Source organism: Bos taurus, chromosome 5 (assembly GCF_002263795.3).
Source record: "Bos taurus isolate L1 Dominette 01449 registration number 42190680 breed Hereford chromosome 5, ARS-UCD2.0, whole genome shotgun sequence".
NCBI classification, from domain to species: Eukaryota; Metazoa; Chordata; class Mammalia; order Artiodactyla; family Bovidae; genus Bos; species Bos taurus.
This window is the reverse complement of record NC_037332.1, coordinates 114,441,279-114,458,252: the sequence shown is the minus strand read 5'-3', so window position 1 is coordinate 114,458,252 and position 16,974 is coordinate 114,441,279. Positions and strand designations below refer to the sequence as shown.

General features: G+C 50.6%; 1 protein-coding gene across 8 annotated transcripts in view; it reads left to right on the top strand.

Annotated features, from left to right (window-relative positions):
• The window catches only part of EFCAB6 (EF-hand calcium binding domain 6), a 253,969-nt gene that overhangs the window by 53,398 nt on the left and 183,597 nt on the right, over window positions 1-16,974 (top strand). The gene's annotated exons all lie outside the window — the stretch shown is intronic.

Here is a 16,974-nt window from a genome sequence, read left to right as displayed (position 1 = left end):
CTTGCCTGGAAAATCCCATGGATGGAGGAGCCTGGTAGGCTGCAGTCCATGGGGTTGCTCAGAGTCGGACACGACTGAGCGACTTCACTTTCACTTTTCACCTTCATGCATTGGAGAAGGAAATGGCAACCCACTCCAGTATTCTTGCCTGGAGAATCCCAGGGACGGGGGAGCCTGGAGGGCTGCTGTGTATGGGGTCGCACAGAGTCAGACACGACTGCAGCAACTTAGCAGCAGCAGCAGCAGCAGCAAGAGATACATAACACACTGGATATTATTTATGGTATATGTCCTCAATTTGTCTCTTCACAAACTGTGTTCATCATGAAATTATCCTGGGAAAGTCAGCTGTTTACGATGGCCATCATGTCAACTTAGATGCCATTGTGGATCAGTAACGTGACATGACGGTTAGGGGAGGGTGTGGATACAGGTCCGGCTTGTAAGTTACTGAAAGTGAGGCTTCCAAGAGGAAAGCTGGAGGGGACTTCCCACTGGATGGCTGGCCTTTCATCTCAGTTGTCTTTTCATCCCAGCCTCCTTCCAATAAAACCCTCGCACTAAGAGTGAGTTTCAACCAGGGCAGTTGTCACGCTGGTTCTAGAGAGAACAGAAAGGTGACAGCCAGAGGCTGAGCAGGTGAGGGAGGGGACACCTGCTCCCTGGTTCTCCCTGCCGAGCAGTCAGGCCCACGCAAGCTGGAACCCCAGCTCGACCGGCTACCCTGGCCCTGGGCAGGCAGGTGGCCTGGATGGGCTCTGCCATTTATCAGCTGGTGGTCTTGGGCAAGTCCTTGTCATCGGGTTTCTTCATCCGTGCTTAGGAATAGGAACACCCATCTCGTAGTGCTGTTGTGTAGCTTAGAAACATTTGGTATAAAGGGCCTGGAACACTTAGGCGATGCCATCTGTCATTATTATGGCGATTACTACAGTTTCCTCTGACGAATAGGTAGGAACTCATGAATGTCATCCCTTCCCACCGAGCCCAGAATAAACAGAACAAACCCAGTACCCTCTTTGGCTGCTGGCTGTGCAGTAGCGTGTTTCCAGCTACCGCTTGGGTCCTGCAATCGGACCACACTCAAGCCCTGGTGACAGAGAGGAACACCTGGCGATTAGTGAAAGAAGGCTCTCTTCATACATACGTTGTCATTGCTGGGCAAGCCACACAGTTGGGGAGTGAAAGATGCTAATGCTTTTGTTTTAAATATAAGTCCACGAGCCTCATTGGAGCCAAGAATGCATGCAAATGTCTCTTGTGAATTTTGGGAGCCAGACTTTGCTAAATGTGTGTGTGGTCTAGCCGTCCTAAACCAACAGGCAGTTAGCTGCTGGCACCCCAAACTGCCCGAGCCCCACTGCTTGCATGTCTCAGTTGATTTCTTCTGCTGTGAGCTTGGTCTGATGGCTGGTTCCGCAGCCTTGCCCTAATTCAGGTTCACTTAGGCCCTCCAAGGGGCTTCCCCAGTGGCTCAGTGGTAAAGAATCCACCTGCCAATGCAGAAGATGCAGGTCCAATCCCTGGGTTGGGAAGATCCCCTGGAGGAGGGCTTGACAACCCACTCCAGTATTCTTGCCTCGAGAATCCCTGGACAGAGGAGCCTGGTGGGGATATAGTCTATGGGGTCGCAAAGAGTCAGACATGACTTAGCGAGTAAACAAACATAACAACCAGACCTTCCAAACACACTAGTCTGGGACTTCCCCCTCCAACTATATATCCTCCCTATGAGTCTCCTGGGATTTCCCTATATGTCAGATGGTAAAGAATCTGCCTGCAGTGCAGGAGACCCAGGTTCGACCCCTGGGTCAGGAAGATCCCCTGGAGAAGGGTATGGCAACCCACTCCAGTATTCCTGCCTGAAGAATCCCATGGACAGAGGAGCCTGGTGGGCTACAGTCCTTAAGGTTGCAAAGAGTCGGACAGAACTGAGCGAGTAACACTTTCACTTCCCTTTCACTAGACCCTCCAGCGTGTCTTCACGTTCAGTTGAACCCCTGGTCTCCCTGAGCCTCGTTTCCTCCCTCCTGTCAAGGCGGAGATAGACAGGGTGGTCTCTGGGTCCAGACTCTCTGCCCTTCGGGAACTGTGACCCGGGGCTTCACACGAGGAGGCTGCTATCTGCGTCCTGGGGCCCTGTATCGGGGAAGAGGAAGCTCTACATGCCCAGGTGGTCCCCAGGATGCCATCCTCAGGCTCTGGGTCCGGGGTCCTGGATTGATCTGCGCCCAGGTTCTACGCTGTGGGCACTCTGAGTCTGGTGTGCCCCTGCTTGCCCTCCCCTCTCGATCCTGGCTTCTCCTGGGTCACGGAGAGGACTGCTTCCCTGAGCTTCGCTTCTGTACCTTTGGTGGGTGTCTGCTTGGCTGCTGTCAAGCTTTCTGGTTTGCAGACCCCTCAGGGTCTCAGTCTGCTGGGAGGCAGTGGGGCTTAGTGGGCAGGAGGCGCCCCTGGCCTGAAGCCCTGTCCCTGCCCCTGCCCACGGGCCCTCAGGCCTGTCACTGCTCTATGCCACCATCTCTGAAGGCGAGGCGACAGCACCGACCTGCCGGAGTGGCCACAAGAATGAGTGAGAGTAACGCAAGCGACCCCGTGCGTACATCGGGTGCTCGATAAATATCCGTCCCGTTATCTGTCCTGCCAGACCCTCCTGAAACCCTTCCTGTGGGAGCTTTCCCCACCTCCAGGAGGCAGCCCATCAGCCACCACCACCGAGGTGTCTGGTTGTCCTGCCTTGTGAGAAATGTCCAACCGAGCTGAGATGATAAGGAGCTTCTCATCTTGTCCAAATCTGAAGGGAGCACAGGTCAGGGTCTGCTCACTCACATCTCCTCCGGTCACCAGGAGGTGGCCAGCATTCCAGGTCTGACACATGGATACTGCAGTATCAGGTTTTTGGGTTTTTTTCCAGCATACCATTTCTGCCAGTATGACTCTCCATAAACACGGTGGAACGTCTCCTCATGACTCATAGCCCAGGGTCTTGTCCACACACAAACCAGTCACTGGTGATGGCGTTGCTCCAACCCTGGTCATTCCCTGGTGCAGTGGCTGGACTCCCTCGCCGGAGGCACATGACCATGGGTGGGGGGCGAGTGGAAGCTAATATATGAACAAAATGGAAATGGAGGGTTTTGTTAGAAAGAGACGGGGTGGGCAGAGGTCAGTGGCTTTGGAGAAAGTGACCGACAGTGTCTGCTTCAGCCACCCAGCGAAAGGACCCCCAGGCTGGCCAGGCCTTAATCCTCTGGACACTGATGTAATTTTTTGGATTTCTCCAGCTGTGATACTAATAAGAGGTGGCAGGGACTGAGCATTGACTAGGAGCTGTTCCAAGCGCTTACTGTGTTTACATATTCAGTTTCCAGGAGAACCCCCTGGGGCAGGTGCTCTTGGTATCCCATCTTGATGTGGAGGAAGCTACAACAGAGGCTGAGCAGTTGAGCCCTGTGTGCACAGCTGGGGACAGAGGAGCTGCAGTTCCTGCCTTGGCAGCTGGCTCTGGGGTCCTGGCTACTAATTACCAGCCACCTGCTTCTCAAGGAGGCCCTTTAGGAAAGGCGGTGATACGTAGTTTGTGTGTGTGTGCATGTATAGTCGCTCAGCCCTGTCCGACCCCGTGGACTGTGGCCCGTCAGGTTCCTCTGTCCCTGGGATTCTCCAGGCAAGAATACTGGAGTGGGTTGCCATCTCCTCCTCCAGGGAATCTTCCCGACCCAGGGATCGACCCCACGTCTCCCGGGTCTCCTGCATTGGCATTGGCCGGCAGATTCTTTACCACTGTGCCAGCTGGGAAGCCCCAATACCTCGTTTGCCCGTAGCAAATGTGACTCTTGCTTATGCCCGGAGGTGGACCCGGCTGGTCCCAGAGAAGCCTCTCTGATCACCACTGTATGAACAAGCGGAGGTTGTTTGCTAAACCCAGAGTTGCATTGTTGGTCGTGTGGCATCCACTTCAAACAGGAATTTGGGAGGTTTCTTTCCCTTTCTGTCTCTGGCCTCCTGCCCGTCTCACACTCATTCCCAACTCCTCAGCTGCTTACACTCCTGTCAGCCCTGTGGGGCCCCAGCCTGTCCTGCAGCAGCAGCAGCAGCACTTAGTTCTCCACAGGCTTCAGGTGAGGACTCTGTCAGGGCAAGAGGGCTAGAGCAGGGCTGCAGGGTGTTGCCAGGGCAACCACGTTCAGGTCTTTTGAACTTGTTTCATCTTTTGTCAACTCCTAACATGAGCGTGAGGTGGAGATCAAAGAAGGGGCTAGCAGGGGAAGAGAATCATCTTGTCCTGCCCTCGAGTTGGGTGGCGGGCAGATGCTCCCTGTAAGCTACGTCCTGGGAATGGCCAGGACACAGGAAGCTGTTCTCAGTTATGTAAGAACTTCAGTGTGTGTTTAGAAATGTCACGACTAGTCTCCTCCCCTCCACAGGCAAGAAAAAAATTGTTTTAAATTGAAGACTAGAATTTAAGAGTGTGCAATTCAAAGACATGAAAAAGAAAAAAAAAGGAAAACTCAACAAACCTCAAAAGCCCTAGGTCATTGGCTCTCATACCACATCACCACCCCATCAAGAACATTCTTTCAAGTCTGGGTGCCGTGATGTCAGAACATCTGGTCAACCCAGTCAGCCGCGACGAGCCTGTCTGTGGGACACGGAGTGAACTGACACGCGTTTTTATGGGATCACCCCGGTGCCTTGGAGTCGCACAGATGCAGCTCAGTCATTTCAGGAGCAATTAGTAAATAATTAGAGGCACTAAGCTGCTTGCTTGCTCGGTAATATCGTCACAAAAGTGAAGACACGCAAGTGATGGGTATATTCATTTTCTTAAATAGGTGGATTTTCTTAAAAAAGAGATTTAAAAAATTATCGCTTGAGGAATAAAGAAACAGTCGTTAGGATCACAGCCATTTCATAAACATACCTTAACATTGGAACACCACATTAGCACGCACGAATGTATCAGAATACAGCCTGTTTGCCTAATAAAAAGACTGTGTCAGGCTCAAAATGAGGCCATTTACTAAAACATACAAGCTTTTCGTTAATTCGTAATATTCTCCTAATCCCGCTTTTATCATCTCTCCTCCGGTGCACTTGGTATTAATTGCCTATTATAGCAGGTATTTGAACACATCTCCTCTTTCATCTGAAGAAAATATTAGCATATCGCGGGGCTGTTGGGACAGCTTGTATCTGAGGCACTTTCTCCTCCTGCAGAAAAGCCTATCAATCATAACCGAATATAGTGATTAATAATGTCACAGCTCTTGTTCCTGTGTCTCTGTGCAGCTAAATGAAGAGCTGTGCTTACATTTTGATCTCGAGCATTTCACATAACAAAATAATCAGCTGCCATTTTATTAAAAAAAAAGATATTGAAAATGCTCCTACCCCAGGACCTATTTTTGGTTGCTCTATTATTAATTTACTAAAGGCTTCATCAGGAAAGTAACACAAAGATGCTGTTATGTCAGAATTTATATTTTTTCGGACTAAGTTTATCTTTAAAAAAAAAAAATCTTTCTTACATGTGGCAAGTCAACACAAGATTGCATGAATAAATGTTTAAAACAGCACAGTGTGGGGGAGACGGGCCAGTGGGTGAGGGACAGGCCAATGGTGTGGGGGGGGACAGGGCAGTGGTGTCAGGGGGATAGGCTGGTGGTGTTGTGGGGACAGGCTGGTGCGGGGGGGCAGGCCGGACCCCTGGCTGAGTGTGCATCTGAACCAAGACACTCACTCTCTAAGTGACCCCCAAGTAAGCTAGTTTCTCTGGAAACTGTTTTCTCAGCAGTGAAATGGGGAAGCAATTTTGCAAGATTTTTCCAATATTGTTGAGACTATGAGAAACAATATAAAATGAACTTACCATAGTGCAAGGCTCATGGAAGTCTTTCAAAAAATTAGGAGTTTGCATTTGGAGTGGATAAAACCAAAGAGTTAATGTGGAAAATTAAAAGTGCTCGGTCATCTATGGTTTAAAGCTTCTAAGGGGCTGCGTGCTGTTGGTTCCCGAGTTTCTGTCTCCATCTGCATCTCCAGACTCACCTCTGTCCACAGACCAAACCAGGGCAAACGGTCCCGCAGACGCCACCCAAGAAGCCTTCCTCTCTGGACCTCCCTCCATCTCAGTGAGTGGCTCCAGTCCATCAGCGAGTCCTGTCCACCGCAGCCTCTGCCGTATCGGAGCTCCGTGCGCTTTTGCATCCCCACGGCCCCCGTGGACGGCCCTGCCAGTCACCCTGGGGGTGGTTCTTTCTGCTCCCCGTCTTGCCCCTCACAGTCTCCATTTCATGCGACACCAGAGCCATGTTCTTAACGTGAAGAACACGTTAAGGGTCTCATCTGACCCCTTTGCTTAAGACACCCCATGGTTACTGGTCACTTACTGAACGAAGTTTGGACAAGCACCCAGGTTTTTTGGCGCTCAGCATGAAGTTTCCCCACTGGAGTGGCATGCCCACACCCCCCGAAGGTCTCTGGACTACACTATCTACAGTCGCTCAGCACTCAGAACATCCCAAGGTTTTGTTTATTTGCCCATCACTAGGAAATACGCCCCTGGGAGTGGGCGCCTTCCCTACCCTGCTCCCTGCTGTCACTTCAGTGCCATGAACAGACCCCGGCACCTGATCTGAGCTCAGTAAATATTTACAGGATAAGTAAATAAGGTTCTGCAGGAAGCATGCACAGGAGAGACATCACGAGGAAGGTGAGAGTGCAGCTTGAGTTGGACCATGGATGGGCTTTCCATCCACGTTGAGGACAGGGCAGAGGGTGAACGTGGGGCAGCACTCAGGACTGCAGCCTGGCAGGAGGAGAGGAGGCGGAGGTGTGGGCAGGGGACGCGTGGCCGGGTCAGGGAGGAGACCAGCTCTGTGACAGGGACAGAGCAACTTCTGAAATGTAGAGAAAAGGGTGGAGGTGTTTGAAGGTGAGCTACTGTTAACCCTAAAGCACGGGCCACGGGGTGGTGGTGGTGGAGCTTGTTGATGTTTCTGATGGGGGCGATGGCCTGAGAGCCGAGGATTTAGGCGATGACGTCAGCAGAGGAGGGCTGCACAGGAGGGGAGAGCAGCCGGGATCAGGGGTGCCTGTTAGCAGGCCCCAGGATAGTCAGTCCCTCACCGTCCTCGTCAGACTGTGCTTGCTGCGCACCTCTGCTGTGTGGGGTCCTGGAGGTCCTGGGGGGGACCGGCCTGCCCCTCCTGGGGTGCAGCTGTGTGAGTTCTGGAGTCAGGGTGACAGGGACCCCAGTACGCATGGCCCGTGGTGTCTGGGCAGGAGCTCCCATCCTAGGCATGTGGGTGGGGTTAGGAAGAAGCAGAGACATGAGATACTCCTTCTGGACTAGGCACCCTCTTGGGGCTTATTTTTGTAGCTGTGCCGGTTGTTCAGTGAGTCCACAGAATTCCAATTAGATGTCTTTAAGCCGTTTGTGGCCGGTGAGCATCTTAAAAATGAAAGTCAAAGGTGGGAGGAGGTATATGTGGGGTATATACAGCAAGTTTCTCTTTTCACTGTGGCTGCAAGGAAACCCCAAACCAGAGCTGGATTTTTGCTCTGTGGTAGCAACTATGCCCTGGAGGAGGGCATGGCAGCCCACTCCAGTTTCTTGCCTGGAGAATCCCCATGGACAGAAGAGGCTGGTGGGCTACAGTCCGTGGGGTCACGAAGAGTCCGATATGACTGAGCGACTAAGCACAGCACAGCAACTGTGACTTTTAGGTTGCTTTAGCTCTTCTCCCCACCCCCACCCTGAAGAAGGGAAAGGCTACCCACGCCAGTATTCTGGCCTGGAGAATCCATGGACTGTATATAGTCCATGGCGTCGCAAAGATTCGTACACGACTGAGCAAATTCCACTTTATGGGCTTCCCTTGTGGCTCAGCTGGTAAAGAATCCGCTGGCAATGAAGGAGACCTGGGTTCGACCCCCAGGTTGGGAAGATCCCCTGGCGAAGGGAAAGGCTACCCACTCCAGTATTCTGGCCTGGAGAATTCCCTCGGGCTCCTTTTTAGCCAGATCCGATCCCTTCTCTCCGTTTTCGCGGGTCTTCTTTAGGTGTCTTCTGTGTGAGCTTGTTCCGTCTTTGGTAAAGACAGGCTTTCAGTCCCTCCAGTGAGTCAACGCCGAGTCCTCTCGGAAGTCGGAAGTCAGGGACAGGGGAGGGTGGGGACATCGCAGGAGCGGGAGGGGAAGTTGGCCCCTTTGTTAAAGGTGAGCAGTGCTGGCCACTGCGCCTCCCACACGTCCCCAGATTGAAAGTTTGTGTTTATGAGGTTCTGAATGTAGTCTAATTTTTTCCTATCTGGTTTGGCTCATCTCTACCAGCTGGTAAATAGGAAATGTTCACGGTAGGAAGCCAATACTCTGCAGAGTGTAAACAGATGGAATCGATATAAAGTGACAAGTTAGACTGTGCTATTGAGAACACAGAGCCAAAACCAAGAACATAACAGTCAAGCTACTTATTCCGTTCCAGTTCATTTAGTCCTGAATAGCGCTTCATATCTGCACAGCTGTGTTGTTCTTTTTTATTTTTCCCCTTTCTTTCTTCTGGGTTGATAATGACAATTTCAAAGAAAAACTTTAATTAAAGATTTTATACGAAATAGCCAAAAGTAGAATAATAAGGAAAATGAGCATTGATGTGTTTATTGTAAGAGAAATCTTTTTCCTTGGCTTCAATTTAAAAAAAAAAAAAGACAGAAGTGTACTCCTTAAATTGAAAATGAGTTTCGTCGTGGCGGCAGAAAGCTGCCAGACTGACAGGGTGGCAGCCGAACCCCGTGCTTCGCCGCGGAGCCAAGACACGGCCGGCCAAGGGCCCCTCCCCGGCGCCCCCGGCCCCAGGCAGGCGGGTGGGCTGCGGCCCCCAACCCCCTCCTGCTGGAAACCGGCGACGAAGGCGGCTCCAGGTGAGGAAACAGGAAACAGCTGAACAAGAGCCCGTTCGAATGGCCGCACGCTGGGAAAACATCATAGGCCTCGCCCTCTGGCCTGAGGAGGGTTTGCCGTCCTCCCCCCGGGGAAGGGGCCCTGCCAGAGCCAGGCCTGGACACGGGGGTTGGGGGGCGGGTTCTGGGCTCCAGGGAGGGAACAGGAGGCCCTTCCTCACCTCCTTTCAAGTCTGGGTGGTCATATTTATTTGGGTTCACAGCTTTCTCTCCTGGAGCTCCCTTCCCAGTGCCATAAAGAGAATTTTAAACAAAGAACCGTGGAGTAAGAATCATCCACTGTTAGCAGTTTATCGAACCCGTCTGAACTCAGCGGGGGCACAAACGGAAGCAGTTTGATTCTTTGCTTCCCAAGCAGGGGCTGGAGAATCTGCCGCCTCCCAGAAGGAAGGTGGTCTCAGAGGGTCCGGGATAACAGGCCCAGCTCAGGTTACATCTGCCAGCTTCAGCAGCCCCTCTGCCCTCCCTCCAGCCCCAGGGGCCCCCGCGGCGGGCATGGGACCTGCCCCCTCGCCCTCCTTCAGCCTCTTTGCTCCCGGGTTCATCAGGGGCGTGATGAGGGCTGAGGAAGAAGAGGGGGCCTTCCTGCCCCCGGCCTCCTCTGTGACTGCTCATGGGGCACTCGGGGACTCACAGGGATGGTGCTTCGGGGGCCCCTGAACTGTGTGGTTTCCCGTGGAGACAGAGCAGCTCGGGGCTCACCCTCCCCTCTCTCCCAGTGCCCTGCCCCGGTGGTCCCCTTCACCTGCTCCTGCAGCTCCAGTCCCCCCAGCTGGTGAGCAGCCCCTGGGAGCAGACCAGCTCAAGCCTTCTACCTTTCTTTTTCTTTAAAAACATTTTTTATACAATTTGTAAAGGTTGCTCTCCATTCACATTATTACAGAATATCGGCTCTTCTCCTGCGTTGTAGAACACACCTCGAGCCTATTTCACACCCACAAGTTTGCGTTAGTGTCTCCCACCCCTGTGTTGCCCCTCCCCTGCCTCCATCGGTAACGCTAGTTTGTTCTCTGTATCTGTGAGGCTGCTTCTTTTTTCGCTATATTCACTGGTCTGCCATATTTTTTTAGATTTCACATGTGATATCATGCAGTATTTGTCTTTCTCTATCTGACTTCCTTTCCTTAGCGTAATGCCCTCCAAGTCCATCCACGTTGCTTTGCAAATGGCAAAATTTCTTTCTTTTTTATACTACATCTTCTTTATTTATTCATCTGTCGATGGACACTTAGGTTGCTTCCACGTCTTGGCTATTATAAATAATGCTGCTGTGAACACTTGGATGTATGGTGTATGTATCTTTTCAAAGTAGTGGTTTCGGTTTTTGGGGGGATATATATGCAGAAAGTTAGGACCATGGCATCCGGTCCCATCACCTCATGGCAAATAGATGGGGAAACAGTGGAAACAGTGGCTGACTTTATTTTTTTGGGCTCCAAAATCACTGCAAATGGTGACTGCAGCCATGAAATTAAAAGACACTTACTCCTCGGAAGGAAAGTTATGACCAACCTAGACAGCATATTAAAGAGCTGAGACATTACTTTGCCAACAAAGGTCCCTCTAGTCAAGGCTATGGTTTTTCCTGTGGTCATGTATGGATGTGAGAGTTGGACTATAAAGAAAGCTGAGTGCCGAAGAATTGATGCTTTTGAACTGTGGTGTTGGAGAAGACTCTTGAGAGTCCCTTGGACTGCAAGGAGATCCAACCAGTCCATCCTAAAGGAGATCAGTCCTGGGTATTCATTGGAAGGACTGATGTTGAAGCTGAAACTCCAATACTTTGGCCACCTGATGCAAAGAGTTGACTCCTTGGAAAAGACCCTGATGCTGGGAAAGATTGAGGGCAGGAGGAGAAGGGGACGACAGAGGATGAAATGGTTGCATGGCATCACCAACTCGATGGACATTGGTTTGGGTGGACTCCGGGAGTTGGTGATGGACAGGGAGGCCTGGTGTTCTGCGGTTCATGGGGTCGCAAAGAGTTGGACACGACTGAGCGACTGGACTGAACTGAACTGAACCAAGGAATAAAATTGCTGGGTCATATGGTGGTTGCATTGTTTTTTTTCTTTTTTTGAGAAACCTCCATACTGTTTTCTATAGTGGCTGTACCAATTAATATTCCCACCAATAGTGTCAGAGGATTCCCCTCTCTCCACATCCTCACCAACATTATTACTTGTCTTCTTTGTGATGATGGCCATTCTGACAGGTGTGAGGTGGTATCTCATTGTGGGTTTGATTTGCGTTTCCCTACTGATTAGTGATGTTGAGTGTCTTTTCATGAGCCCGTTGACCATCTGCATATCCTCTTTGGAAAAATGCCTACTCAGTTCTTCTGCCCATTTTTTCATCGAGTTGTTTGTTTTTTTATATTGAGTTGTATGAGCTGCTTGTATATGCTGGCCATTAATCCCTTATCAGTCATTATCATTTGCCAAAACTTTCTCCCATTCAGTAGGTTGTCTTTTAATTTTGTTGATGGTTTGTTTTTTTTTTTTTGCTATGCCATGTGTGCGTGCCAAGTCTCTTCAGTGGTGTCTGACTCTTTGCAACCCTGTGGACTATATATAGCCCACAGGTGCCTCTCCTCTGTGCATAGGATTCTCCAGGCAAGACTACTGAAGTGGGTTGCCATACCCTCCTCCAGGGGGTCTTCCTGACCCAGGGATTGAACCCGAGTCTCTTGTCTCCTGCATTGGCAGGTGGGTTCTTTACCACTAGCACCACCTTGGAAGCCCCTTTTTTGGCTATGCAAAAGCATTTAAGTTTAATTAGGTCCCATTTACTTATTTTTGCTTTCATTTTCTTTGCTTTAGGAGATGGATCCAAAAATTATTGCTGTGATTTATGTCAATGAGCATTCTGCCTATGTTTTCCTCAATAAATTTTATAATATCCAGCCTTACATTTAGGTCTACATCCGGTCTACATGTAATCTATTTTGGGTTTGTTTTTGTATGTGGTGTTTAAGGATGTTCTAATTTCACTCTTTAGATGTAGCTGTCCAGTGTTTCCAGCGCCACTTACTGAAGAGTCTGTCTGTTCTCCACTGGACATGCTTGCCTCTCTTACTGTAGACTGGCCGTAAGTGTGTGCGTTTATTTCAGGGCTCTCCCCGTTCTGCTGTGATTCTGTTTTTCTGTCAGTACCACACCGTTTTGATTACAGCAGCTTTGTAGTTTAGTCTGAAGTCAGGGAGCATGATTCCTCCAATTCGGTTCTTCTTTCTCAAGATTGTTTTGGCTGTTTGGGGGTCTTTTGTGTGTTTCCATACAAATTTTAAAATTATTTTGTTCTAGTTCTGCAAAAAAAAAAAAAAATAGATGCCATTGGTATTTTGATAGGGATTGCATTGACTCTGTTAATTGCCTTGGGGAGTATGGTCATTTTGATAATATTGATTCTTCCAATCCAACAACATGGTATGCTTTCCATCTGTTTGTGTCATCTTCAATTTCTTTCATCAGTGTCTGAAAACTATTTTGGAGTACAGGTCTTTTGCACCCCGAGGTAGGTTTATTCCTAGGTATTTTTATTCTTTTTTGAGGTGATGATAAGTGGGATTGTTTGCTTAATTTTCTTTCTGGTACTTCATTGTTAGCCTTCTGCCTTTCTTCTTCTCCACTTAACTCATTGAAAATTCACATATCCTGTCCGTGCCCATAATAGTCACACAGACCGCTCTAATCTGCCCCTCCTGCTCTGCTGTCCTTGTTCAGTTCTCAGTTCCTCCCCCTGGGAGAGTGTAGAGCAGATCACTGTGTCCCCAGAAATGGCATGCTTATCTGCCCTTCTGCAGCCACCTGTCCTGTCTGTACAAGGATTTTGTTGGCTTACCAATGCTTCCCCATGAATGATGCAATCACCCATCCATCCATCCATCCATTTTTCTCTCCACTAATCTATGCATGCATATAGCCATCTATCCTTCCATCTGTCCATCTATCCATATTCATCCATCCATCCTTCTATCTGCTCATCCATCCATCCATCCATCATCCATTCATCCATCCATCATCCATCTATCCATCCATCATCCATACCTTCATCCACTTGACAATTATCCATTGATCCAGGCCCCATTCTTGGCCCTGGACTCCTGTCTACTCAAGACCTTCCACTCTCTCAAGGCTTCTGTTAACCTAGGTTGGGTGGTGAGGAAGGGAAGGAAGTAGACGAGTTGACTGAGTGGGGCAGTAGCACTGATTCAGCCAGTTGCTGTTCCCCAGCATGTGTGTGTGGTCATCTCGTTATTTATATCTCTGTCCTCAGCCTTTGGTGTTGATCAGTGATTCCTATCAGACCACCATCTATTGAGTCTGTTCCCTGTGAGGTACCTGCACACGTGAGCTCATTTCATCTGTGCCCTCTGACGCAGTGCCCCATTCATTCCCATTTCACAGATGAGAATACTGGAGTTGGAAGGAGTCAGGTCTCTGTTCCAAGGTTACCAGAATGATGGCAGCCTGGGGCACTTTGGTTCTCCATGGTTGTTACCGCCTCTGAAGGAGGTTTCTTGTCCCCACTCCTCCTTGGCTTTACTCTTCACGGCAGACATTCTCTGCTCCTTATAGTAACATTTGTGAGTCTGCCCTCTATGAGTTCATCTAAGTCTTTTGGAGAATATTTTAATTTAATTTTGCTCCTATCATTCCCCCCCACCCAAAATAATTGCCTCCTTCTTTTTTTTACTTCACTCTTCCGTGGGCTTCCCTGGTGGCACAGACAGTAAAATGTCTGCCTGAAATGCAGGAGACCTGGGCTGAGAAGATTCCCTGGAGAGGGAAATGGCAACCCACTCCAGTATTCTTGCTTGGAGAATCCCATGGACAGAGGAGCCTGGAGGGCTACAGTCTGCTGCTGCTAAGTGTCTGACTCTGTGCGACCTCATAGACGGCAGCCCACCAGGCTTCCCCGTCCCTGGGATTCTCCAGGCAAGAACACTGGAGTGGGTTGCCATTGCCTTCTCCAATGCATGAAAGTAAAAAGTGAAAGTGAAAGTGAAGTTGCTCAGTCGTGTCCGACTCTTCATGACCCCATGGACTTCAGCCTACCGGCTCCTCTGTCCATGGGATTTTCCAGGCAAAAGTACTGGAGTGGGTTGGGGTCGTAAAGAGTCGAACATAACTGAGTGACTCACACTTTTCTGTGGAATGGGGCTTTTTTTTTTTTTCCTTTTCTTGAAATGTGAGGTGAGTGAGTCCTGGTCTTATGTAGCCACACTTCAGACCTTTAAGGCTTTCTCTCTGGCTTCTCCCCACCCTGCTGTCCAGAGGGCAGACTCCAGCCTTGTTAGCGCATCTTCTCCGTGGTTCCTGTCCCTGGATAGCTTGGTTCTTGATCACCCCCTGGACTCAGTCATCTCCCCACATGGGGACTCTGAGGCCAGGAAGAGGGTTAGATGCTGCCTTCTCACAGGGGCCGTGGTGCTGCAGGGGCCATGGGGGCCGGGACACAGCTAGGCAGGGCCATGCACTCCTAAGCCTGGCACAGGGCTCAGAACTTGACGGGAAGGCTCCTGTCTGGGCCCTTGACCACCCAGGATGGAGTGGGGACTGAGTCTGGGGCAGGAGATGGGACAGGTGGCTGGGAAGAGAAGACTTAGGGGGCAGGTCGTCAGAGAGCCTCAGGCCATTTTCTGGCTCCCGAGTCTTTAACTCAAAGTCATAATTAGCTATTGTTTTGGTTTTCTTCTTATTTATTTATTTTTGAAATATTTATTTGTTTGGCTGCATGGGGTCTTGGTTACCACTCAGGATCTCGCTGCGTCACGTGGGTCTTTTGCACCGACTCTCTAGTTTCGGTGTGTTGACTTAGTTGCCCTGAGGCCTGTGGGAACTCAGTTCCCCAACCAGGGGTTGAACCTGGATCCCCTGCCTTGCAAGGGGGATTCTCAACCACTGGACCACCAGGGAAGCAGCCCCCATTTTTAACTCTGCTTCTGTCTGTGCACCTGATGCTGCCTGACACCTACCGTGGAGGTGCAGGCAAGGGAGTGGAACAGGATCGCGAATGTCTGTGAAGATTCTCAGTATTTTTATCCTGGTCAGCCAGATGGTTCAGCCTGGTGCTCAACTCTGCTTCTGTAGGGGAGGCCTCTGGAGGAAACTTATTTACATAAATGAACGGGCGTGGCTGGGTGCCATTAAAATCTACTTTTAGGTCTTGAAATTCGAAACTCATAAATAACTTCCACGTGTCAGAGAATACCCTTTTGATTTTTTTTTCCCAACCACTTCAGTTCAGTTCAATTCAGTCACTCAGTCGTGTCCGACTCTTTGCGACCCCATGAATTGCAGCACGCCAGGCCTCCCTCTCCATTGCTAACTCCTGGAGTTCACTCAAACTCACGTCCATCGAGTCAGTGATACCATCCAGCCATCTCATCCTCTGTTGTCCCCTTCCCCTCCTGCCCCCAATCCCTCCCAGCATCAGTCTTTTCCAATGAGTCAACTCTTTGCATCAGGTGGCCAAAGTACTGGAGTTTCAGCTTTAGCATCATTCCTTCCTAAGAACACCCAGGACTGATCTCCTTTAGAATGGACTGGTTGGATCTCCTTGCAGTCCAAGGGACTCTCAAGAGTCTTCTTCAACACCACAGTTCAAAAGCATCAATTCTTCGGCACTCAGCTTTCTTCACAGTCCAACTCTCACATCCATACATGACCACTGGAAAAACCATAGCCTTGACTAGACAGACCTTTGTTGGCAAAGTAATGTCTCTGCTTTTGAATATGCTATCTAGGTTGGTCATGACTTTCCTTCCAAGGAGTAAGCGTCTTTTAATTTCATGGCTGCAATCACCAACCACTTACACATGTACAAATCACTCCTAGCTTTCCAGCATACAGAAACAGGCTGTAGGCAAGAGTCTGCAGGACCTGGAGTGCAGGAGGGCTTCCCAGGTGGCATTAGTGGTAAAGAACCAGCCTGCCAACGCAGGAGACGTAAGAGAGGTGGGTTCGATCCCTGGGTTGGGAAGATCCCCTGGAGGAGGGCATGGCAACCCACGCCAGTATCCTTGCCTGGAGAATCCCATGGACAGAGGAGCCTGGCAGACTACAGTCCATGGGGTCACAAAGAGTCGGACATGGCTGAAGCGACTTAGCATGTACTTAGCACGCACGCATGGAGCGCAGGGAGCTCTTCTCCCACAGGCCCCAGAGCCGTGCCAGGAGACCACCCTCTCCTTTCTGAGAAGCTGGGTTTGGAAGGAGGCCCTTCCCTTGTTGTAAGCTGCACAGCCTTTTTCTCCCTCCATGGACTTGGCCTTCTCTGAGCTCTCCCCCTGGGAAGCTGGGGGGAAGTGAAGGGTGATGGATCTCCTGGAGAGCCGTGGTCAGGCAGAGAGTAGGGAGGTTCCCTCCTGGGGGGAGGAGCTGGGTACCCCTTTCAGACAGAGCTATACCAGGATGTCAAGATGGAAGTCAGGGGGACAGTGATGGGGCAGGGTACAGTCAGGAGAGCCAGGGGGGACAGGGGCAGGGCCAGGAGTGCATTTGGGCAGTGGTGAAGGCAGCGAGCTCAGTGTTTCTGAGCACCCGCTCTGTCCAGGGACTGTTCTAAGCCTGAGGATACAGCAGCAAAGAAACTGAAATCCCCTTCATGGTGATTACGCATCAATGAATAAGGAAGACAATCGAAAGAAATCTGACACGTCCAGGTGTGGGCGAATGCGAAGGAGGAAAGGGAGGAGGGCGCACTTTTGTGCAGGCCATGGAGAAGGCCTCTGGGGCCCGGTGACATGGGACTGAGACCTGAATGAGGGCCTCAAGGGAACCCGTCGTGCGGAGGAAGCCGGACGTGCAGAAGCCTCTCTGGACGAGAAAGCGCAGGATGGCCTGTGTCGCTGGAGGGGGCCGGGTGAGGTCAGGAGGTCGTGGGGGTCAGGCCGTCCAGGGCTCTGGGCTGTGGTTGAAGAGACTCGGGAGGGCCTGTGACGTGAGGGCGCTCAGTGTGAGGGGTGGGTTGTGGGGAGCAGGGGGCTCAGAGGCAGGGACTCTCA